The 25,318-nt window shown below is 36.7% G+C and overlaps 1 protein-coding gene across 2 annotated transcripts in view; it reads left to right on the top strand.

The window, feature by feature from the left end:
- Positions 1 to 25,318, top strand: part of lzts2a (leucine zipper, putative tumor suppressor 2a) — a 76,026-nt gene that overhangs the window by 35,932 nt on the left and 14,776 nt on the right. The window contains exon 1 of one of the 2 annotated variants that reach the window (XM_051917186.1): positions 10,612 to 10,828. The exons of the other annotated variant lie outside the window; for it this stretch is intronic. The gene's annotated coding sequence lies outside the window, so the exon portion shown is untranslated. Of the gene's footprint in view, positions 1 to 10,611; positions 10,829 to 25,318 lie in introns of those variants that run through there. 2 annotated transcript variants of the gene reach the window in all.

Genomic DNA, 25,318 nt, shown 5'->3' with positions numbered 1-25,318 from the left:
AAAGACAACTAACACTGTTATATTCTTCTGTAGAAATCTATTATTCTTTCCATTCTCTGTTAGGCATGTCTAACCTCATGTTGACATGGACTCTCACAGCACTGATCATCAGATCAAAGCTTATGACACTCTGTAAAGATGTTTTCATTTGGCTATGGCCACTGATTTGAAGACATTATCTTTTGTCCATGTGATCTTCGCTAATTGCGATGTTAAATTTGGTGTTTCCACCTGAGTTCATGTCATGACTGAGACCACAAACCCTGCGTTATTTTAAAACACTGGTCTTTCGACCTTTAACCTCAGCCGACCCTTTACGCTCATAAAACACCATTAATAGCTCTTGTGTTTGACGGCTGGTGTTGGGAACAGCAGGTGTGTTTCAGATATCTCTCTTAATTTTTATCTTATTATTTCATGTTCTTTGATACCAGTGCCCAAAATTATTTTTTTTATTTTATTTTTTTTTTTTTTTTGAGCCACTCTGAGGTTGCTCTTTCATAGCTAAGGAAACTTAATGGAGTTCTCAGTTATATATCATTTACAAATCAAATTTGTGTAATATTAAAAAAGTAATGATAATATTAAAGATAATAATATTGCATTAACTTTAATAATAATAATAATAATAAAAACAATAATAAAACAATAATAATTCTTATTGTTATTGAAGTATTATTAATAATAACAACCTTATTATTGTTTTATTATTATTATTATTATTATTATTATTATTTGATCTTCCAGAACATTTTGATGAGAAATATTTGAGTTCATATTGAAATCTTTGAAAAATAAAATAATAATAATAATAATAATTATTATTATTATTATTATTATTATTATTAAGTTTAAATAAAATAAAAATGTTTTATTTAATTAACAGTTGTATTTAAATAATAGTAGTAGTTGTAGTAGTAGTAATAAAAAATATGTATTATTATTATTATAAAGTTTAAATAAAATAATACATATATGTTTTATTTAAATATTAATTGTATTTAAATAGTAGTAGTAGTAGTAATAATATAATAATAATAATAATAATAATAATAATAATAATAATAATAATAAAAATAATTATTATTATTATTATACATTTTAAATAAAATAAAAAATTAAATAATAATTTAAATCAAATAATAAAATTTAAATAAATAAAAAATAAATAATTGTTTTTTAATAATAATAATAATAATAATAATAATAATAATTATTATTATTATTATTATTATTATTATTATTATACATTTTAAATAAAATAAAAAATAAATAGTTGTATTTAAATAATAATAATGAGTGATGATGGATAACCGGGTATTTTAGGTATTATCCAAATGCTTTTATTAGCTGGAGATCTGGCCATTCAATGGGGTGATTCCAATGATTCCAAGAATGGAAACTCTCTGAAATCGAAAGAATAGTCAATGTTCCAAATAGCCTGGAAACTCTCAGTACATTTTTCATTTTTAGCACGTTGCACAGAAGAGTAGAGGTGCATCATGCCCATGTGTCCTCCACTCTATGCCCAAGCTTCTTTTTTTTTTTTTTTTTTTTTTACATGAAGCTGTCTGCGATCCCACTCAACGGAGCACAAAAAGGACACAGAAGAGATGAGAAACTCCTTCCCCCTCCCCACATCACCTCAATGCTCTTATTGCTTTTCCATGGCAGGGAGCAGAGCAGTAAAAGTAGATTGGTTTGCAATGCTCAAACCTGCTGGCAGCTTCACACATACAGTTTCATTATACACCATTCATTACAGTGCTCAGGCCAGGATATGTATATATGTATGTTTATGAAGTCTCTTTTTGTGTCTATCATGCTACATTTGTGGCACTGTAAGTGTTGATGTACTATATATGCAGTGCAGGGTAGATTACTTACAAATTAGTCCATTACTGAATACAAATTACATGATGATAAACTGTAGTTAGTAACATAATCTCTTGTAATCAAATGTAATCTGACTACTTTTAGATTACTTTTGACCTTACTTTTAGCCTTAACTTGTTTATCACACAGATTTGAATAAGATAATCTTGTATGATAGTGATATAAATATACAAAAAGAACAATATAGCTGTGAGCAGCAATTATCGGGGTTCAAGTGCTTTATGCCAAGTTTGCACTACAGGACTTTAAACGTCGGCAGATCGCGGTGCTGTTCAGACTACATGACTTGCTGTGGAGTCTTGAAGTTGTTGTGGTGTTCAAACTAAGTGACACTACATAAATGATCCGCAACAGGGGGTTACACACAACAACTCTGTCACCCAACGACTTTATTTGAAAATGAACATTGGGAAGAAATTTGATTACATTTTGAATTAATGATTTGCCTTGTTTGTTTGCGCTTTAGTTCAGAGAGTACTGTTAGTCTGATTTATAGGCTACAGCACGTGAATTTGTACCGAAATACATGTGGCCGGTAAACTGGGAGAAGAATAGAGTGAGCTTTATAGTTACTTACACAATGTGTTTCTGATATGAATAAACGTCGGCAAATTATAGGCTATTTGAATGGATTGTTATTGCTGCTTCCATAGACATCAGTGTATATTTCATTGGCTGTTGCGACACGTGACACCACAGGATATCGAGTCGGCCTACAGCTTCAGATATTTAGCATGCTAGATATTTGACTGGCGTCAGTGAGATGTCGGCGACGTGCCAGCGAGCCTCTTTGGTGCGTCGTTGAGTAGTTCGCACATAAAGATTGGCGAGCGCCGATCACCCGCTTATTTTCCCCCGATCACAGCCCGACCTGTCGGTGAGCTCATTAACTTGCAAAACGGGCTGAAATTGGGCTTAAAATTCTGTAGTGTAAACTTGGTATTAGGGTCTTTAAGCACATGCGTAAAAAGGTATTACATTTAATTTAGCAAGCCTGAAACCATCTCAATAATAGATGGAAAAGACCATTTACAGCCAATACAGGGAGTTTACCATAGGAAATATATGGTTTTTAAAGCTTTTTAACAGTTATAGCACCACCTGTGGTCTGATCTCCATAAAAGAGTCATATGCTGCATGTGCTCACCAATTTTTGTAAAGTTCTGAGTTTTCCTTTCGGAGTTATAGGCTTTTGCAAGCACTTGGCCACGCCCATTTTTCTAAATGACCCTGTTACAGCTATGCAAAGGGTAAAGTTCAACATTTTTTTTGATAACTATTGACCTAGAGAGTCCTGAGAATTGTACTGCAGTGGATTTATTCTGTTCACGAGTTATAGCCGTTTTAGTAAAAGTGGCTCCACCCACCTCAAACCTTTTGGCGGCCCTTAGGGACCATGAATCGGAATTTCAACTTTTTTTGATAACTATTGACAGTCAGACTCCAGAGAATCTCGCTGCACTGTTTTGGTTCCGATAAGGTCAAAAACCTAGGACTAGTTCCCAAAAGTAGTTTTTTCAAAAAATCCAAAATACCTGAAAATTTCGGTCAAAATTTACTTTTGACCTCTGTAGCGCCCCTGTCAGGTCAATCAGGGCAAGCCTCGGTGACGTTGTAGGCAGTGTGAGTACTACCAGCCCTCAAAGCCCTCAGCCCGATCACTTTTAGAGAAGAATGCTAATCTTTGGAAAATCTAACAATTACAATAGGGCTTAAAAAGATACGCACTCGAACCCCTAAAAAACTATTTGAAAATTTGTCATCAACAAAATGCATTAAACATTATATTACGTCAGGGTTTCCCAAATTGTGGTTTGCGAAGGAACTGCAGGGGGTTTGATGAAAAGCTAATAATTAATTAAACCAAAAAAATTTAACATTTTAAAATAAAAACTATTAATGCAAAACTCAAATAAGATGAAATACTACTTGAAATACTGACTTGTGTAATTCCACAAAACTAAAAGACTTTCTGTACATACATAAGCAATAAAAGATAAAAAAAATAAGAATTAGTGAGAATAAATAAATAATGAATAATTTACTGCCATTTTGTGAGCAAGTAATCATATGAGTATTTTAATGATTAATGTTATCTAATCACAAGTATAACATTTTTGATATCTGATTACGTAATCCAGATTACATATGATCAGTTACTACCCAGCACTGAAGATGAATGTGTTTCTGTCACTGATGGTGTGTGCATGTGCTGTTATGGAGAGTGTATGGGATGTGTTATGACAGCAGATGTGTCTGGCATAAGCTCAATGCTTTGTGATGGAGCCCTGTGATTCTGGGGGGTCTGAGTTCAGAGCTGGAGGTCTATATACACAATCCCAGATTTGATGTACTTCTTTGAACCCATGATTTTCTTATGTAATCTGCCTCCAGCAGCAGGTTAATCAAAGATTAGTGTGCATTCCACACTGCAATCTTTAAACATTTAGATGGTAAAACACATTTTGCCACTGCTTAAAAGAGTTGATGGTGTCAGCATGCTCCTCTCATGCCATCAGGAGGAGCAAAGATTCATGGGCATTTCGTGATTTGTTCCTCATTAGGAGGCCCAGATGCAGTCTGAAATGCAACATTTTTATGCTGATTTTCAAAAATCTGTAGGATTATGAATGTCAAACTGCATTAGAAACCCAATTTGCTTCCAAAAGTAACACATATTAGAAAAAATATTCAGACCTCACTATAGCTTGATAATAAACAAACTTACTGTGAGTTTTTGGCCCCTACTCTAGAAATTTGATAGGGTTGTGAAACATGGTTTAAATGTGACAAACAGGAGTGGTCGGGTTTAAAAACTAATGCCAACTATGGTTTAGAGGCGAAGAATGTTATTACATCATGATCAAAGATTACAAAGACAGACTTTTTTTAGGAATAAAGTGCACCAACTGATGAATCATGCCCAATAAATGCATTTGGAAAGTAAACAGGTTCAAGCTGACTTTAAACATTCTAAATGTGTTAAACAGAGCAGTATTATCACGACTGAAAACAATTAAAACTATTTATTAAATGAACATGAAAAGGGTGACAGTACCTGAATCTACAGATATCAGTGGAGTGCTACTCATTTTAGCAATGAAACTCTCACAGAGCCCCCACCACAACGCCCGTGTCTGGCACTCAACAGTTGTTTTGCGTTTTTGCCCCTTCTTTCCTCTATGTCTCTCCCTCTCTTAGTAGATGAGGGGTCAAGTGTTTTGTTGGAGGTTTTGAGGACCTCTCATTTTGTGTGTCCATCTGCGTGTGTGTGTGCATGCTTGATCAAATCAATGTGTGTGTGTGTGTGTATGTGGGGGATGGAAAGGGGATTAGGTTCATGTTCAGTCTTTTGTCCTTCACTATCATTAATTTTCTCTCCCTTTCCTAACCAACTCCATTCCGTTCCAGTTCTTCCCTTCTGAATTGAAAAGAGACAGCAGGACTGGGAAGTTTGGGGGATTGAGAATTCCCCTCGCTCCCATTCATACTTAATCAAAGCTGTTCATTACCCCGCTAACAACAGCTTTAACCAGTACAGTACTGGAAGAAACAAAGTTTACTCCCTATAGTTCATGTCCAGTGTATTTTGTAAGCAGTGCTGGGTAGATTACTTACAAATTGTAGTCCGAATTTCATGATAAGAATTTTAGTTTGTAACAATCTTTCACATTTCAGCTAATATACTGTAATCAGACTACTTTTAGATTGCGTTTACCTAACTTTTATCACATTGATTTGAATAGGATAATTGTCCCATATTGATATAATAATACAAATAATAATGTGTGGCCTCTCAGTCTCTTTTCTCAAACTATTGGCTGGTGTGTGTGCAATTCCTTTCCAGACATATATAAGCAATAGGCTTTTTAAAAAAAGAAATATGTAAAATTAGAATTAGCGAGAACCATTTTGTGAATATTAAAGGGTTAGTTCACCAAAAAATGAAAATTATGTCATTTATTACTCACCTTTGTGTCGTTCCACACCCGTAAGACCTTCGTTCATCTTCAGAACACAAATTAAGATATTTTTGATAAAATTCGATGGCTCAGTAAGGCCTGCATCGCCAGCAAGAACACTCCCTTTTTCAATGCCTAGAAAGCTACTAAAGACACATTTTACGACGAGAATACTTTTTGTGCGTCAAAAATAACAAAATAGCGACTTTATTTCACAATATCTAGTGATGGGCGATTTCAAAACATGAAGTTTCATGAAGCTTCGAAGCTTCACTGGTTCGGAGTACTATCAAACTGCCAAAGTCACGTGAACTATTGAAGTTTCAAAACACTTATGATGTAACAAAGCCTCGTTTACTGAAATCACATGATTTTGGCGCTCTGAACCACTGATTCAAAACAAAAGATTCGTAAAGCTTCGAAGCTTCATGAAACAGTGTTTTGAAATCGCCCATCACTAGATATTGTGGAATAAAGTCGCTATTTTGTTATTTTTGGCGCACAAAAAGTATTCTCGTCGCTTCATAACATTAAGGTTGAACCACTGTAGTCACGTGAACTGTTTTAACTATGTTTTTAGTAGCTTTCTAGGCATTGAAAAAGGGAGTGTTCTTGCTGGCGATGCAGGCCTCACTGAGCCATTGGATTTTATCAAAAATATCTTAATTTGTGTTAGAAAGATGAACGAAGGTCTTACGGGTGTGGAACGAAATAAGGGTGAGTAATAAATTACATAATTTTATTTTTGGGTGAACTAACCCTTTAAGTAAGTATGTAACCAATAAAAAATTACGTAATCCAGATTACATATCGTTGCTGTAGGGCGGAAAACCACTACTTTTCAGGAAATAGAAAAAAAAAATTATTTTTAAAATAATTAAACACTGTGTTGTCAAAGTTTATATTGTGGCTATGTATGGTCAAACACTTGATGTGTCTTTATATTATTAACATTTTACCAAAATCAAGCTCAAATGGAGTTACATGGTTTTTTGACCTGCATATTTCAGACGTGGTTTGTCCGTCCTTAGAACCCAACTGAGGCAGTACGCGCATTGCATTACATTTTCATCAGTTTATAGGTTATAAAGTTTATCTGGACACTGTTTTTTTTCTGTAAATTGGGCCAAACCTCATGTTATAAAAGATGAAGTGCTATCTCACTATTCTCCGCTCCTCAGATACATGAAACATTAGCCTATCGTGTTTCTTGAGTAAAGAAAATGCTGTACATATTCAAACAACCAGTTCTTTATTTACCCTTGCATTGCAAACAAGCAGCGATGATCCAAACTGTGTGCGGCACTTCATTCATGATTGAGGCGGAGTGGAGTTATGAGGTTTTAACGACAGTTTGACGATCCAATGGAGTTACAAGGTTTAGTCACAAGCTCTTTTTAATACATTTCATTGGTTAAATATTTTGAAAACCCACAGAGAGATGTGAAAGGTGACCAAATGATTTATAAAAAAAATATAGAGATATGAGATTTCCGCCTGACACCGACAAAATAATCAGTTACTACACCAAGCAAGGTCTGTAAGCATTCGTGCATGTGCTGTCGCTCCAGTAAGGAGAATACAGTTGACCGGATGTACTTTGAGATATGTGTGTGCACTGTGGTTGGGAGTATCATGTTAAGCCTCCCCAATGAGTATATGTGGAGTGTATGTTCATATGATAACTCCCCTGGAGGGCAAGTGTCCATTAATCACTCGGATGCTCATCTGTTCCTAACGCTTCATTAGCTCTCCTTCCTCCCTGCATGCCTCTCTCTGTCTTTTTCTCTCCCTCTCTCATTCCCCCTTTTCTCCTTTTCACTTCACTTGGAGTCCCACACTACTCTTTGTCCCTGTATTTACTGTTCTTTGCGCATGCAGGTTAGGAGTAACACGTCATGCTTCCTTGCTTTTGTTTGGGAATGGCCAGTAAATGAGTGAGTGAAGTGGTAAACGATTGAAAGGGAAGAACAAGTGAATAGGTTTTGTTGAAAGGCAACCCTTTAGACAAATGGCTGATTCTTCAAATACAGCACTTCTGTGTCCCAGGGATTGATTTGCATAAAAATGTTTTTACTTTTTGTTATATGAAGGTCACATTTAAACTATTTTTGGATATTTTTGCTACTTTTCAGATGTCTTTTATGTGCAGTATATTTACACTACAGTAAAAGTTTGGGGTTGTTAAGATTTTTTGATGTTTTTGAAAGTATTTAATGCTCACCAAGGCTAAAATAATACAGTAAAACAGTAATATTGTGAAATATTATTACAATTTACTGCTTTCTATTTTAATATATTTTAAAATGTAATTTATTCCTGTTATGGAAAACCAAACCATCAAAGCAACAACAAGAACGGACAACCAAGAACTGAAACACAGGGCTATAAACACACATGCAAAATGAGGGCTAAAAACAGGGAACAGTTGATACTAATTAATGAACCAATGAGTAACCAAGGTAACAAATGAACTGGGACTAAACAAGCATGTTGTTTCCATCACTGTCATTTGGTTCGTACATTTTTTTAATAAAAGTTCTTAAAAAATGTTAAAAAGTGAAGCATGTTTGACCACCGATGGACATCAATAGACAAATTAAAGTAGTAAAAATGTGAAAAATACATTTATATAAAAGTCCACAGGGCCAAACATGCCCATAGTTAAACAAAAAAACAAAACTAATCAACAAAACACCCAGATGTGGTTTTCTGTTCATGCCCTCTTTACAAAGTTTTCCTTGGATCATTTTGCATGAACGTTTCATTGTGATGTCATATGGCACAACAGACCCTTTGTGGTGCTCTTGATGTGTGTATTTGTGGTGACGGAGTGTATTTACTATGCTCCTTCGTATGTTAAAGCATTAACAAGGCATGTGGGCATGTCAATGTTTAGAGTGAGTCATGCATTGAAGACCCAGCATGCCTTGAGATTAACGTATATCCCAGGAAAATCCACTAAACAGACGAAGAGTTTGACTTGATTGGAGAGGTTTTACTTTAATCCAGTTAGTGAACAACAAACTCTTTACACACAGCATTTACCTGTGTGTGTGTCTGTGTCTGTGTGTGTGTGTGGTTCTGGTATACTCTATGTTATGGGGACAAAATGTCCCCACAAAGATGGCAATATCTGAAATCCTTGTCCTTGTGGGGACATTTTTTGGCCCCATGAGGAAAACAACTTATAAATCATACTACATTTTTTGAAAATGTAAAAATGCATAAAGTTTTCTGTTATGGGTAGGTTTAGGGTTAGGGGATAGAATATACAGTTTGTACAGTATAAAAATGTCCATATATGGAATGTCCCCATAAAACGTGAAAACCCAGTGTGTGTGTGTGTGTGTGTGTGTGTGTGTGTGTGTGTGTGTGTGTGTGTGTGTCAGTCACATTAACCCTGTAAAGCCTAACATACTGTACATACAGTTGTCACTCTATATCTCCCAATAATATGTCTTAGTAAGATGATATTTAAGTGCTTGGTTTTATGATCAAAGCTCTGTAGTTTTTATTGTTGGGGCAAAACATATATAATGCTATTCAATACTATGATGATTGAGATATACAAACAAACGTTTCTCAAAAACCTGATGTATCATATTTGATACTCACTTTTTAAAGGGTTAGTTCACCCAAAAATGAAAATTTTGTCATTAATTAGTCACCCTCATGTCGTTCCACACCTGTAAGACCTTCGTTCATCTTCAGAACACAAATTAAGAGATTTTTGATAAAATCCGATGTCTCAGTGAGGCCTCTATTGCCAGCAAGATAATTAACACCTTCAGATGCCCACAAAGGTACTAAAGACGTATTTAAAACAGTTCATGTGACTACAGAGAAGTTATGAAGCGACGTGAATACTTTTTGTGCGCCAAAAAAACCCAAAATTAGGACTTTATTCAACAATATCTAGTGATGGGTGATTTCAGAATAATGCTTCATGAAGCTTCGAACCTTTACGAATCTTTTGTTTCGATTCAGTGGTTCAGGGTGTGTATCAAACTGCCAAAGTCACACCCCCCAGTGGTGAACCACTGAAATTTCAAAACACTTATGAGGTAACAAAGCCTCGTTTACTGAAATCATGTGACTTTGGCAGTTTGATACACGCTCCGAACCACTGATTCGAAACAAAAGATTCGTAAAGCTTCGAAGCTTCATGAAGTCTGGTAAGTTTCCATCTTGAAATATTACCAGCAATATGTTCTTATGTTATATTAAGAATATATTCTATATACTACTACATCTTTTATAAACGAACAATATATTCATAGTCATTTTTATGTTTACTTCATAAAATTCTTTTAAGATTTTACAGCAAAAAGACTTAGAACCTGAAGGGGGGCTTTTTAGAATTACTAAAAGGCTTTTTACCTACTAAAAGAGTATGAAGTATCATGCACGAGATTGTGTACAACTGGTTTTTCAGCAAAGTTTTGATCATGTTGATCATTTAGAGGCCTTAGAAATTTGCTTATCAAATATGATACAGTGGGCTTCATAGGGTTAAAGCAGCTGCTGAGGGTCAGATTTAAAAATAAGATGACAGTCCTTCCATTTTCCACAGATATTATAGTTGACAGAGATGAAGAAAATGAAAAGGTAGAGGAAAGACAAGGAAAAAGAGAGGGAGTGAGCATGAGGAGGGATTAAATGTGTGTGAGGATGGGGGTGGTGGAGGAGGAAGGGGCCACAGACAAAGTGAGGGAGGGAGGAGGGTTGCAGGAGAAGGGGGCGGTGCTGTGGCGGCAAACAGCAGGGAAAGAGAGGACAGGACAGGACAGAGAAAAAGGGGGTTTCTACCAGAGAAAAGAGAGGAAACTTTGGCATGAGGTGGAGGAGCAGAGAAAAAGAAAGACAGAGAGAGAGAAGAAGCAACTCAAGTACTGTGAGCAGACTGGGATTGTACCTCCGGGATAGATTGGCGAGACGCGAGGAGACAGCCATGCAGAGCACTATGGGTATGTCAGCAACTCGACTGTATTATTACACCCTCTAAATGCACGAGAGTTCAGATTACGACTGCAGCTCACAAGAGCTTTGAAGTGATGTGAAATGAATGATTAACTTTCTTAAAGCTGATCACACTGGGGTGAGAAGAAGCTCTTTGAAGTTTAGGAGCAGTGTTAGTGTTTTCCTCTGAAGAGAGATCAGTGTGAAAACGACTGCATGGCACAAAGTTAATGATAATGTGTTGTTTTGAGGATAGAGCAAGTTGGCTCTACTATTCGAAAGGATTTTTATTGTTCTATCAGAGTTCAAAAGGCACAATAGAGATCTCAGTATGTTTCATTTAACTATGAACTTTTTCTATATATGTTTCTACTCTTTGGAGAATAAAATTAGACTAAATGAAATGATTGTCAAAATACAGTAAAGAGTAAAAAGCTATAAGTTGTGGACAACAGAAGCTTACATTTGATCCTGGAAGAATTTGATGACAAATGTTTGAGTTTATGTTGAGATTTCTAACTATTGCAGACTTTGGTATCTTTTCAAATTAGATTTCTTAATGAGTGTATTGAGATCTTTTCTGGCACTTAAGAGGAGACATGTGAGATTACTCAGGGCTTTTCCCAAAGGAGAAATATCTAAGCATGAGGCTTAAACAAAAGTCTCCATTTGCTCTCATTTTAATGTCATTCTTGTCTAGGAGACATAAGTTAGATATCTTTTGTGGTTTTTGTTTCCTATAGGTATTTATATCTGTGGTAAAGAGTGTTGAGCTGTTTTGTAGCTGGTTTGTGTGTGTGTGTGTGTGTGTGTGTGTGTGAGAGAGAGAGCAGGGCCTTGTGAATTGATTGATTTACAGAACTTAGTTAAGCTGTTTTATTTATGTCTTGTGGAGACTACACCGTTTAAAAGCAGCGTTTTGGAAGTGCACCCTTAAACATAAAGGTTCTTCATTAGCATATATTGTTCCATGAAGAACCATCAATTGCTCAAAAGGGTCTTTAGTGAGAAAAAGTGCAAAAAGGTTCTTTAAACTAAGAAAAAATGGTTCTTTTAACCCTTAAACGCATACCCTCAGGTCTTTAGTGACCCGGGACATTTTCTACCCTCCTACTCATTCATTTTTTTAAAGTTAGACATCAACCTTCTTAGTATTCCTCAATCAATTCATTATAAACAATATAACAAGAAAAAAATAATAAAATTGTAAAAGAGTGCCTGTTTTTCCATTCATTTTTTGTAAAAAAATTATATAGGGTCGCCAACGACCCGAGGTGTGTAACAGTTTATGTCTGATACACAATGATGAAGTGACGTTTCACTCATAGTTACCGCAGGCAGAAAACAAAAGAATAGGAAGAAGTATCTTCAGCAAAACTTGAAATGGCTCAGGGATTTACTGCAGAGCAAGTACTGAACGCAATCAAATATTAGTGTCACTGTCACTCGATGGTGGATCTGGTGAATGTTGAAAACACTAGTTTTGAGAATTTGTTTGAGATCGCGAATATGCGCCAGATGCTGAATGTACTGGGAATTGAGCTCTGACGAGGACAGTGATGATGGTATAAAATATCTGCTCAAACTGAACCCTTCCAAGCTCCAAAAGGTAACAAAAATTCTTCTGTAATTGTTACTCTAGTATCAGGAGAGTTTTATATTATCGCGACAGTTAGAGATCCATCCATGTTAGATATAGATCCGGGTCGCTAAAGACCCGAATATGTAATAATGATTGCCAAAACATTTATGCATTTTGTTTGCTTTATTGTGAATGTAAAGTAAAAAGTTGGTAACACTTTAGTATAGGAAACACATATAAGCTATTAACTATGACTTTTCCCTTAATAAACTTTTAATTTACTGCTTATTAATAGTCAGTAAGGTAGTTGTTAAGCTTAGGTATTGGGTAGGATTAAGAAAGTAGAATAAAGTTATGTAGAAAAAGGCATTAATATGTGCTTAATAAGTACTAATAAATATCCAGTATTCTAGTAATATGCATGCTAATAAGCAACTAGTTAAAAGACCCTAAAATAAAGTGTTACCAAAAAGTTGATGTATGAACAACTGGCCTAGATTGGAACGTCCGGACACACACACACTCTCCAATCACTCCTCGCCGAGTGCTTACACAAAGCTTCTTCAAACTAGTCAAACACCACTAAGCTTCTTGCTCAGCATGCGGCCTGATCTATTGACATTTCGTTTTCAAATGGGATGAAGTTTAGATTGAAGCGCCCCCAAGTATATTGAGATTGCTGTTTGTGTTTAAAGTGGATGTGACTCAGCTCGTGGCACATTCTTATACAGTAAAAGCCTGAAATAGAGCGGACCGTTCCTGCGTGTCAGCAGCGTCCATGACTCTGCTCCAGATGAGATCACCTAGGGGGGTGGAAAGGTGCTTGCGTCAGTGAGTCGGAAAATAATAGATGAGTTAAATCACTCTCATATGTTACAAGGCTCTGAAATACAGCCTTAGTAAATGCGGTCAGCTCACTGTCTCTGTAAGGACAGAATGTGCCTCACTGTCTAGCTATGCCTCACAGGTTTAGGTTCTCCAAAACACCTCGTACCATCTCCTCTCATCACTTTACTGTTTCCATTTATGAGATGCTTTTATGTGCCAAGTATTTATGTAAGTCTGTAGCTTCCTGCAGACGTATATACAGAGGGAGAGCTCATTAACGTCGAGTCAGTCTCAGCTGACTGCACTGAATCACAACTTTCCATGCCACTCTTTTCCTCTCCGTCTGAGCTTGGCTGGAATCTGTTGGGACAGTGTCTGTATGTCCACATCCTCTTGTGGCTGGCCTCGCTGCGGCGTGTTTGCAAGTTTCACGACCAGCTCCAAGGTTGTCTTTTTTTGTTTGCGGCTCCTGCGTGGTTCACCATCTCTGCACTTTTGAGATGAATTACATATTCATGCTGGCATAGTTTGTCTGAGGCCACACTGGTTATGTAAGCGCTGGTGTGGAATTAATTTACCGGTATGTGCGCTGTGCCACTTTTCCCTCCGACTGCAGTGCATATCTGCGCTGTGATTTCAGTTTGATCATGAGACTGATGATTATGGCTTGTCAGAAACACCACAAGATTGTTTATTTGCCTCTTTCTGCTGATGTTTGGTTCAGAGAGCTTTGAGAGGAGGCAGAGAAGCCATTTTGAAAAGATCAATGGCCACAGTCAGTAAAGAAATACTTTGATTTGAAGAACTCTGAGATCATTCCTTTATGAAACAGGGGGAAAACACAACTTTCTATCTCTAACATTGATCATTTTAATTTATTTTCCTTCACTGTAAGAAATGTCTTGTTAAATTTATGGTAAAAAGTGGCAGCTGTGATTGACTCACTGTAAAATATACGGTATTAGTATTTCTGGTATTGCAGGATGGCATATCGGTGCCTGTATATTTTACAGGTTATACCTGAAAAATTCATTAAGCAATATAATGCTAATTTTGAAATACATTTTACCTTAAAATGAACTGATAACCACCATAATAATATAGGTGGTAAAAAATGCCACAACATGAATCAGACTTCATCGTAAGTGGTCTGTTCATAAAAACATGGTTGTACAGGTTCACATACACAAAGATGACCAATACCACCAAGGTAAAAACACATGACACTAAAATAATGCAATAAAAATTCACTACATACTAGAAAATGTAACACAAAGCACCCTAATGAAACATTTTCAGCTGGTTAAACTTAGAAATGTAAGTTCACCTGCTGCCTTAAAAATGTGAGTTAACTCAACTTGAAGATAAGCTTTGTTTCAACACAAAAATAGTCAAGACAACATATTACTTTGTTAATCTTTGTTTCAACTTTAAATTTTATCTTCAAGTTGAGTTAACTTATGTTTAGTTGAGTTAACTCACATTTTTAAGGCAGCAGGTGAACTTTCATTTCTAAGTTTAACCAGCTGAAAATGTTTTACAGTGATACTAATAACGAAACTGAAAACAAAACTATTTAATTAAATGTTTAGAATAATATAATGTAAAAATCTTTATCAAAATTTTTATCAAAATTATATGGTATAAAACCCTATAAATCTGACAGTGTTTTATAGTAAAATTACATTTAATGTGATGCTAAACCATTTATATTTTTTCTGTATGGTAAGGTATTTTACAGTTATTTAACAGGATTTTTTTACTGTAGCATTTTTACAGTCTTTTCTTGTAAAATAATAAAATTTTACAGTGTATGTTTTGTTTTCAACATTATCAGATATCATCAAAAAGATGATTTTTCCATCGATTTTTGGACACTGATTTATTTGGAAGTATCATGTAAAAAATATGGCAATGATAAAGGGTTAGTCTCACCCCAAAAATGAAAATTCTGTCATTAATTACTCACCCTCGTGTCATTCCACATCCGTAAGACTTTCGTTCATCTTCAGAACACAATGAAGAACTTTTTGATGACAGAATGCTGTCAGATTTCGCAACTGAAACTTTGACGCTTCAAAAAGTTCATAAAGAGATCTGAAAGGTAATCCATATGAATTGAGTGGTTTAGTCCAAATTTTCTGAAGAGACTTGATCGCTTGTTATGATGAACAGATTTATTTTAGGCTTTTACTCGCATATATTTACTTGCATATTTCAGTTGCTAAGACAGCAACTGAAATCTGACAGCATTCTGTCATCAAAAAGTTCTTCATTTGTGTTCTGAAGATGTTTGGAACAACATGAGGGTGAGTAATTAATGACAGAATTTTCATTTTGGGTTGAACTAACCCTTCAAGTGCTTTTTGTAAGGGATTTACACTAAAAGTTTTATTTTTAAGCTTTGTAAAACACAAATGGACTACTGTGATTATTTGACTAATCTGGATAAGTATTTGAGATCATATTTATATATCAAAAACTTTTGAATTTGAAGAAACATTAGCTCACACTCAGTCATTTCTGCTGGGCAGTAGCTTGCCCTTATGTGCTCTTCAATAAAAACCAAATTGTATGTCCTCTCCCCTGTTCATAACTGAAGGTCTGGATTTCATATTGTTTCAGACCGCATTTTAAAAACTCCATCACTTTATTACCATCCTATCAGTGGCATCTCCTCAAAATGGCCACTCTCACAGTAATAACAGTGAGGTGGAGCCACAGCTCCTCTCCGTTCTGCTGTTATTCCAAGTGTCTGTTTCTGACCACTGGATTGAACTGAATAATCATTAGTGGTTGGAAATTCCTACCGTGGCAAAGAGCAGCTGACTCAGAAACAACTGGCTCCTGGACGTTACATGGCCATTCCCACGCTGGACGCTTTTCTACTGCTTGCAAATGCCCAGAATTTCAATGGGTCAGATTGACCATGTATTGTTGACCACAGAGCGGTAGTCTGACTAGTTTCACATAACAGCATAATGCCTGATCCATTCTGCTGCTCATTTTGCATACTTACAGAGAAAGAAGCTGTTTGACTGCCATGTAAAGCAGCTAGTCACAGTTCATATTGTTTTCATGTTCAGTTCAGGGGTTAGGTTTATCTATACTGATATCACTATACAAAAACCAGCTTAAAAAAATTTGGCAAAATGCTGTAAGACCATAAATGGCTGTACAGGACACACCAAAAAATAGTGCAAAATGTGTGTACATCAGAATGTAATAAGTGCTTATTACCTTACAGATTCAAAGTAGATTAAAGCTGCAAGCAGCGATGAAAGGGCCCTCGCACCCAGGGGCACCGCCACCCAGTGGCCTTAGGAAAACAGTGAACAGTGGGCGACATGCATGTTAGCGAGTAAATACAGGAGAATTATGGCAAAGTCATTTCGACGTGCCACATTTCCTGCTGCCAACAGGTGGAGCTTTGACTATAACTGAATATTGCCATGTAGATGTCTTCAGGCCAGGACTATTATCAAACATGTGAAGTTTGGAGCAGATCGGACATTGTATGCCTAAGATACAACAACTTCCTGTTTCATGGCGAAACATTGAACTTTGTCAGGCCGCCACGGACATGCCCTTTAGTGAAAACTTAATTTAACGTTGCAAAGGCCTTTAGATTAGACTGACCAAATATGATGTTGATCTGATTAAAGCTTTAGGAGGAGTTTGTTAAAATACAACGCCTGGAAATGGCAAAAACTGCAAAAACTTTGCAGAGAAAATTCAAAATATCTCACTTTCTTTTGGGTTTACAGATTTTGCACCTAGGGACTTTTTTTTGTAGGTATTGGGCTGTTACATGTGTCTACAGAATTTCATACCTGTACGTGAAACGTAGCACGAAGGGCACTTTATTGAAATTTTGTAGGTGGCGCTATTGAGCCATTTTGCCACACCCAATTCCGAAACCCATATCAGACGTAAATTTTCACCATTTCTGACGCGTGTGCAAAGTTTCATGAGTTTTCAAGCATGTTTAGGCCCTCAAAAATGCGATTCATTTCAGAGAAGAAGAAGAATTGACTGAGCAATTACAATAGGGTCCTCACACCATCGGTGCTCAGGCCCTAAATATACAATTTTGCTCGTGGTTATCTAGTTTACCTTCTACAAAGTGCCTCAACTCTGAGAAGATTTTGTGTCACTAACATGGCAAGTCCAGTGATTAGTTCTTCTTTAAAAACTCTTGTTGTATGTATCACAACCCTGTTAACCTACAGTCATAGCCTGAATTATTTGGCTTTACTAGTAAATTGCCTTAAAGTGCCCCAATTATGCTATTTTAAACATTTTTAATTTTGTTTTGGAGGTCTTCTACAATGGGTTTACATGCATCCAAGGTCAAAAATATACATTGCAACATTACCTCTTTTTTTCCCACAGTGCTTGAAATGGTTCGATAAAGGATTCGGTTTCTCTAAACCCCTCCTTTTTGAGAGTCTACTCTGCTCTGATTGGTCTCCTCATCCTTTGGAAGTGCATGCAAAGTGGATTTACTTTCGCAGCACAGAAAACGGCGTCTTCTCGACATGTCGACAACACAAACCAAACCGTTCCAGGCCTCAGCTACAACTACAATGTTTGAGGGCGGGGCAAAGTAGACATTGTTCACAGGCAGCCAATGAAGGCCATGGATGGGCATTATGCAAATTTGCCACAAACCTACGTAGGTTTGTGCAGGAAGATAGACTGGAATTACTGACGACTCATTTCAGGCAGTTCAGATTTGGTTCTTTCTTTTAGGAGACAATAACTCTATCTGTTGTGCATTTTGATCTTTTAAACTTTGTAGACCTTTTACATTCACAAACAGCTATAAAGGTAACATCCGAAAAAGCATAATTTAAGTAATTAAAGGGTAGTAACATAGAACCTTATTTAGATGCAGTGGAGTAGACAAATCAAGTTATACTGCACTTGGAACCATAAACAACTATTTAATAACTTGAAAAACTTTCATATTTACATCACAATTGCATATTCTGTGTGAACTTGGTGTAATAATGAAGGTGATTTTTAATTTATTTAAAAAAAATGACTTTGTATAGATTACTCGTCTCCTGAGGTGCTTGCACTCAATCTACTTTATACCAGTCAGGCCATGGGAGGTTGTTCCCGCTGGCAGATGCTTAGTAATGGGCACCACGGCTGGCGTCTGGGCCTGTGCCAGTGAGTCTAGCACTGCACACTGGGTGAAACAAAATGTCCACTGTTGATTGGCAGGTAGTGTCAGTCCAGATGGCAGCAGCTCCTGTGTGGTATTGTGCAAATAACGTCGCCTGCTGCATCTCATTCTGGAGTTTGAGGCAGCCGGCTTTTTTCTGAAAGGCTCGCTGGATGGGATGCCCAGGGAGGCTCGGACAGTGAGACAGGAGAGATTGTCTTCAGGAGGTTTGTGAGGCGGCTCGGGCCCCTGTTCAAGGGGGCCTTTAATAGAGCCCATATGCTTTGAGATGCTAAAGAGCCGACCAGCCCCCTATCTTAAACTTTGAGTTTCCCTCTCTCACTCATTCTTTTATGAATTCCTCTACTTCACTCAGGCCTTCCCCTTCATGCAACTTATTTATGCATGTTCACTAACACTCCACCTGCTCAGGTTTTAATTTGTCTTTCTTTTATAGTCTATCTATCATTCATTGTCTCTCTTTCCTCTCTTCTCTGCGGAGTTCTCCCTTTGTTTTTGTTACAAACTCTGGCTCCCTCCCCCTCTCGCTCTCTTTCACCCCAGGCAGTGCACATGTAGGCCTCAAGTGTCATGGCAACAGCCCCAAACAGAGCCAAAAGCCAAAAGCCTGTAACAGCAACAGGTTGGCAGTGAAACTAGCAGGGCCATTAATGCTTGTTCTTTAGGCAGTGTTTCCCTTCCGCTTTTAATTCGATCCAGCATTTCAACAAAGAAACATACCATTAATTGATTCGAGAAGGAGAGCTACAGTGATTTAACATGAAAAAATGAGTTGCTTTACACAGAATTTAACAGCAACCATGTGGTCTCTGGGAATCGTTGTTGTAGTGTCATTATATAAGAGATTTTAAATTTGAGTGAATTCACTAGTGCCAAATACATTTTGAATCTCTTAAGGCCCGTTCACACCAAGAACGATAACTATAAATATAACTGTTACGAAAAGTATATTAGTGTTACGATATTTTTCTGTTTATTATAATCGCATGCTGCAGTTTTGTTGTCTGCTGCTTTAAATGTTCAAACTCTTTAAAGCAGAATGGATTCTGATTGCCGGTCAATGTTTTTTATCGTTCATCAGCTAGAAAAAATTGTTCTGGAAGTGATTCCAACTATATCATTTCTCTGTGCCGTTATCGTTATAGTTGTGTGGACTCTGCTATTCTTTAAAGGGGGACCTATAATGCCACTTTTACAAGATGTAATATAAGTCTCTGGTGTCCCCAGAACGTGTCTGTGAAGTTTCAGCTCAAAATACCCCACAGATCATTTATTATAGCTTGTCAAATTTGGTCCTATTTGGGTGTGAGCAAAAAACATGTCGTTTTTGTGTGGTCCCTTTAAATGCAAATGAGCTGCTGCTCTCTGCCCCAGAAGAGGGCAGAGCTTTAACAGCTCATGCTTCGTTGCTCAATGGTGTTCAGCCTTACATTGTTCAAACCAGAGTCGGACACGGATGGAGAGACTCAGGAAGAAGTTACAACTTTTAGAATGCATCTGGACGTTTCTGAATGGTTAGTGGATAAATTTACGTAGTTGCTGTGGAGTTGATTCAACTCATCGACTAGCATGTGCCGTCATGTTCATCTTCTGTGCAAATCCAGCGTTGAGTTGACCCTCGTTTGTGAAGCAGTCCAGCGTAAAATGACGGCATGGTAACAACACTCTACTACAACAACTCTTTCTCTTCTCTAAAGCAGCCCAACATGGCTTCACCCCCTTTGTTGTGTGTTCTCGGGGGCAGGGTTTGTGTTAATTTTAGGGTTAGTGATGTCACTAACCCATGAAGAAGATCATTGTAGTCCTTACCAGCTGTTTGTTGTAGTCCTTAAACAGAGAATTCTTTAAAAGAAAATATCTCCCTTTGCATTGAACTTTGAGCGTCGTAACTTTGCAGATGTTGTTTATGCTCAAACAGCAACATTACACACTAACTAAAGTTAAAAAAGTGAAATCATAATCAAGGACACCTTTAATATTGAGAACAAATTTTAGAACTATAGCTTTATCATTATAGTTATCGTCCTTGGTGTTATCGGCCTTTAATATATTGCGTTTTGTTTTATCATTCTAGTCCCAATTATTTTAAAAAAGCCATAAATAGATAATGGCTTGCCATATATTTTTTTTTTACTGTTCCTTCTATAAAACTAAAACTTTAAGCTTTGGAAGTTGAAAAATAAAATGGACATGGACCTTTTGTGAGCTTGCATATAGCGCAGGACTTGAAGATTGGATTTATATTTGTTTTGTGGAGACACATTTATGTGGCCAAGCGTAAATGGAACAGTTTTAACAAAAATCGAACAGCTATCTGATCAGTAAAACGCATGACGTGACCAGGTGTATTCTTATATCTATTACCATGAGAACCCTGACACATTCAAACAAGTCTTGTAAAGATATCATAAAGAAGTTAAGAAGACTCTCATCTTCCTTATCAATAAATCATAGACACACTCCCTGTGTTCTCATTCGGCTTTGTTTTCCTGACACAGAGAATTTTACACGCATAATTAATGACAACACACTCAATGCTTTTGTATGTGTGCCAGAAAGAATAATCCTTATTCGCAGACAGCAAGGCTGTGAAAGTTTGATCAGTGACTCATTGTCATCATTCAGAACAAAACTCCTGACTGAGAAATGAAGGGATGAAAGAAGGTATCGCATCTGTTTATTTCAGTCCATCAGAGCATTTTAGTAGACACTGAGGAGGATATTTGGGTCCTCTGACGGTAATGACTCCCTCTCTCTTGCTCCATTGACTCTATTATTGCAAATGCGTCATTCATGACTAAACTCTGTTTCTCCAGACTTGGGCGCCAGTGGACTTTTCAGACTGGCCAACAGCGTAATTCAATTTATCAAGTCTTTAGCTAATTCATTTGAGCTAGTCTTGCACATTAGCTGATAAGGACAATGAAGGATTTATGTAAAAAGTGACTGACATCCACATTCCTGAAGCTGTATCTTATATTGTATACTTCTACTATGCACTAAAAGTATGTACTTCGCTGGTGATGGGAAAGTACATACTTTTGAGTATTCAGAAACACTGCACAAGCATGTGCATTTTTCTGTAATTGTGATTAATTGCATATTAATACAACAATGTGATAATTTCACACAGAATCTCCAAATTAATGTAGAATGTATTTTTTAAAATGTTTGTTTAAAGGCACAATATGTAAGATTTTTGGATTAAAATATCCAAAAACCACTAGAATAGTGTTATATATTTTGTTGACTTTTGTACTTACATTATCCCAAATGTTTCCAAGAATGTTTAAATCCAGAGAAATAAGCAATTTTAACCAGGACACCCACATTACCTTTTCGTGTTTTATTAGACAGGTGAGCAACTGTTTGACATTCATTGACAGAAAACTAATCATGTTATATAGCTAAGCTTATTGTTTAAATCTAATTTTCTTGATTTACAGCGAGTACCATGTTTTACCATGACTAATACTACTTTAGAAAATATAACAACTTTTAATTTAAGTAATCTTAAAACAATCTTCACATAAACTATGAACTGAATATGCATAAACTGTAAATTGAATATAGATTAACATAGATTTTCCCACAACTTATTATGTTAATTTAAGACACTTTAACTCATTTAAGACTGTGCTTACGAGGATACTCGTCAAAAATTTAGGGTGTAGGCTTTCTGTGCACTCATTTAGGGTGAGTGAACACTAGGGGTATTCGATTCCAGGTTTTTCGGAGTCGACTTACTCTAGACTCCCACAATAGGAGTCAAACGAAATAACGCTATGACTCCATTTACTGTACTTCAAAACAGGATCAGGAATAACACAAGATTGCAGTCGTTATTACACACTTATTACACACAAATTATTTTTTCCCCCGACACAAAGCCTTAAATTGCCCTTATTAAAACAACATATATTTAACATGACTGTCCAAATTATTCTAATTTAGTGATGACATTACCTTGAAATGATGAGTAGCTATCAACATCGTTACCTAGTTGTTGCCACTGCCTAATTTTACAGAGGTGAAACTCATGAGAAACAGCCATGGTCAAATATTGTCAGAATTAAATAAATGAGAAGGAAAGTAATGTATTCTCTAACGAATTCATCACTTCATTCCATTCACTCCTTGCTGATATAGTGAACTAAACTGCCATGCTCTATATAGGAAATTCAGAGAATGAATGAACAAGTGAGCGATTTCGGACACAGAAAGTCAACAACGAGGGTCGTTTCCTGTGCTGGAGTCAACCCTAACTGTATGGCTATTCAGAGTTGAGGAATCGACTCTTTTGGAGTAGACTCCCCATCACTAGTGAACACAGAGAGCCGCTTCATAGATAGCGTGCCAGTACCGAATTGAGTTCTCTTTTGCATCTAAAGGCTGTGACACACCAAGCCGACATCAGAGAACTAGCGGTGACAAAACAGTGTTGTCGCCTCGCGTTGGCTATGTCTGGGCCAAAAAGCTGCACTTGAACACACTGCAAAGACTACAGCTGACTGCCAACTAGCATGTGCGTTCTGTGCCTGCATGTAAGGAAATAACAGTCTATATTAGCAGGTATCAATAGTCTATTTTCGTCATTCAAAAAGGGAAACCAAAACTAGGACTGCAGATATATATATAATCCCTAAATATAGCAGCACTTGCTTACCATTTTGAAAGTCAATCATGTTCATCAGTTTCTTCATTCCTGGCATCTCATTTTGTTATGAAAACATTTGTGTATTGGAATTCTCAGGTAAGATGACGAAAAATCAGAACAGCCTTAAAGGGGCCTTTCTCACACACACAGAATACGTTTTTCCATTCCACTTCGCCATTATTTTTCTATGTAAACATGCACTAGACAGATGTGTTTCTATGTTTCTATGTAAACGCGCTAGACAGATGTGTTTGACCGTTGCGCTCACGCCTTGCGTCTTTTTTCAGTGTTAAACTGGAAAAAAAAAAGCAAAATTAACATTTTAATTTTGACAGCCCTAGTTCATTTAGCTATTTGTCATTTTCGCATCTGTTCCCTACAGCTGAAAATGTAAGAGGTCTGTCACAAACTCTTCAGTGGGGTTGTGGATGTTAAAAGCGTGGATCCAGACTTCATAAATACATCATTAAAGAAATGCCATCCATGGTCCTTTGACATACTGTTTCATTTTTACTACACTTTGGGACATACTAATCCTAATCCAGAAAACTGTATAGGATGAATAGTATGCGAATTGAGATTTAGCATTAGTAACACTATACTAGCATGAAGAGTAATGGAATTTATGATGATTTATAAACTTCTGAATCCCTATAATCTTCAGCTCAAAACAAAACCCACTAACTTAACACCATATGACAAAAATGCTAAATTTCACCCTTTTTTATTCTTAGGTCTCATCATTTGTATTTGTAGTGGCATTCAGTACTAAACTAATTTAGAGCAGTCTAATTAATTGTGCTGTTTGGCTTTCTGTAGTAACTGTAAATTGCTAATTTCCCTCATCCTAAATAACAAAGACTATGTTAATTAAGTTTAATTACTGCTACAATTACTCTCCATGGCATATATAAATAATTCATGAGCACACGCACACCTTGTAATTGCAGCAACCTAATTAGAGCTGTTTTGTGTTTTTCAAAGTAGGTCCTTCAGATCACTAACAGTATGTTTAGTTTTCTCATGCGGTCATGTGACCATGATCTTTTTTCGGTGTGTTTGTGAATGTAACTGCGCGTGTTTTTGTATCATTGTGTATGTTATCTGATGGAGGGGACAATAACAGTGCAGCTGGCAGGAAGTCTCGGAGCGGGGCCGCAGGTTGCAGAGCGGCCGTTCAGAGCTCTCTTGGGGGGTTTGGACGTGTGACTGAAGCAGGACACTGATTCATATCTATAACTCACACTGATATACATGTAACACATGTTTAAATGTGGGATAAATGCAAGAGATCTTCCTTCCCGTTCACCTTCCTTCTTAGTATCCCTGTAGAGACATTGTGCGAAGTTACCAGGTTTACAGGCAACATTATGCAACGAATGCTGTAGATAAGTTGCAATAAGTTACATTCCATTAAGGAATGAAAATGACTCCAAGGAGAGTAGGAAGAAGAGTGATTAAACGAAACTAAAGGAATGGATAGAGTGACTAATGAGAAAGACTAGAAGGTCATCAGGGCATAGAGATACTTTAAGAATGTAAATAAACACAGCTGACCGCTTCAGTTCTCACATGCTTCTCCTTCGCTGGAAGCTTCATAATCGTTAAACACAGTATCATAAGTTTCACTGATCACTTTATCATTCTCACTTGAGCACACTGAGACTATGCAGCTCTCACTTTTCCCTGTTAAGTGCACAAGGAGTCATTCTTGTGGATTAATTGTCTGCTTTCCATGGGCTACATTTATCCAAGCATGTACTTTTGTCCTCTCTATTTTTGGGGAACACGCACACTGTGTTAATGAGGATGTGTGGTTGCATTTGCAAAAGTCAGATGAGGTAGTAGATGAGGTCAGCATTTCCTTTGTGCTGCCTCCACTTCTCTCTAGTTTCCTGTGTTTCTGTGGATCTTTGCGTGCCTGTGAGGGTTGTGTGATGTAATGCAAGTTTATTGTCTGGGGTATTTTGAAATTTGTCTTGTTTTGACAGATTTGAATGACCTAAAATCTTAAATTAGTTGTCTTATGTCCTATGGTCAGTGTTAGGGAAAGTTACTTTTAAATGTATTACATTGAGTAACTCCCTAAAAAAGTAACTAATTGCATTACCTAGTTACTTTTTATGGAAAGTAATGCGTTACATTACTTTTGCATTACTTTTTCTTACCTGGGCTTGCTTGTTTTTTTTTTTTTTATGACAACAATAAAGTTCTATTTTTGGCAAATGTAAAGG

The sequence above is a fragment of the Ctenopharyngodon idella genome, chromosome 13, assembly GCF_019924925.1.
Source record: "Ctenopharyngodon idella isolate HZGC_01 chromosome 13, HZGC01, whole genome shotgun sequence".
NCBI classification, from domain to species: Eukaryota; Metazoa; Chordata; class Actinopteri; order Cypriniformes; family Xenocyprididae; genus Ctenopharyngodon; species Ctenopharyngodon idella.
Note: the sequence above shows the minus strand (reverse complement) of the source record. Positions and strands in the feature narration are given on the sequence as shown.